Below are 1,216 nucleotides of genomic sequence, written 5' to 3' on the forward strand. Positions count from 1 at the left end.
TACTAATTCTTCCGAAGCTAACATGATTAAAACACTCTGAGTCTTACCTTTCCACATGGTCAAGGACTGGTGCTCAGGAAAGCTCAGAAATCATAGAAATGATGTAATTCTGAAAGGAAAGCCTTTCCGGGTTCCTCAGAACCGGAAAGAATTGATCTTTTGAGATTCCCATTGATCACGTGTATCTCTCACATCACGGGGACCTTTCTGCCTCACCATAGCTATTTGTCTATGCGTCTTATCTTTTCTCCTGGACTTCTTTCCCCTTGAGGGCAGGGTCTATGTCTGATTCACTGTCTTTAGTATTCACTGCAGTATGATAAATCTAAATGAGGGAGTGAGTGAGTGAACTCTGTCATCCACTCTGTAGTATTTTTACATTTCTTCTGTGCCCCTATTGAATGAGTACATTGGTGCTGATGGAGTGAGATTGATTTTAGTGGACTTAACTGTACACTGTGTTAACACACTTAAGAGAATATCATATAAAGGAAAGTCAGGGACTTTCAGTAACTTCTTTAATGAGTGGAAGAACTGGGATTCAAAGCCAGGTCTGATTAGATCCTGGACCCTACCCACCACCCAGTACCACATTCCAGGCTCAGTTCCATGTCACAAAGCACGTGGTCACTCCTTAATCGTGTATGTGTTCCTTGGTCACGAAGACATTTTCCATTTCTATCCCAGGAATGCCAACCCTCTTTTCTTCCATACAACTTCAAAGTCCATAATGTTGAAAAACGAATATTCTTGAATTCTAATCAGATTTCATTTTGAATGGATGTTTGTATTCCATCCGGAAGTTTCAAAAACAGTGTTTTCTGTCTCTGAGCACGGGGTGCTCTGTGTTCACTTCTATTACAGATTTCCTAAGACAACTTCCTGGATTTATAAAGGCATGAAAGGATTTCTCTCCAGTGAGGTATGGCCCAGTTTAATATTGTTTTGCATTAGGAAATCCCTGAAGACAAACACCTGCATTCTAGGTCGTTGTGGGAAGCAGCCGTCCCGGAATGAAAACAGCCCTCAGCCTCCGGCGGCTCGCTGTCGAATCCACCAGCAGAGGGCGCCTGACCACCAGTAATGGTGGCAGAAACTTTCCTAATGGGTTTGGGGTTTTATTACCTTTTACTTCTGAGCTGCCAATTAGTAGCAGAATGTGCAAAGCCATTTTCGCTTCATTTCGCAATTGTCTTGCATTGTGCAAACGAGAATG

At 42.5% G+C, this 1,216-nt stretch overlaps 1 pseudogene; it reads right to left on the reverse strand.

Moving 5' to 3' along the window:
* Window positions 1-615: 615 nt before the first annotated feature.
* On the reverse strand, window positions 616-719 carry LOC117309884 (U6atac minor spliceosomal RNA; annotated as a pseudogene).
* Window positions 720-1,216: the final 497 nt, after the last annotated feature.

Source organism: Tursiops truncatus, chromosome 20 (genome assembly GCF_011762595.2).
Source record: "Tursiops truncatus isolate mTurTru1 chromosome 20, mTurTru1.mat.Y, whole genome shotgun sequence".
In the NCBI taxonomy this organism is placed as follows: Eukaryota; Metazoa; Chordata; class Mammalia; order Artiodactyla; family Delphinidae; genus Tursiops; species Tursiops truncatus.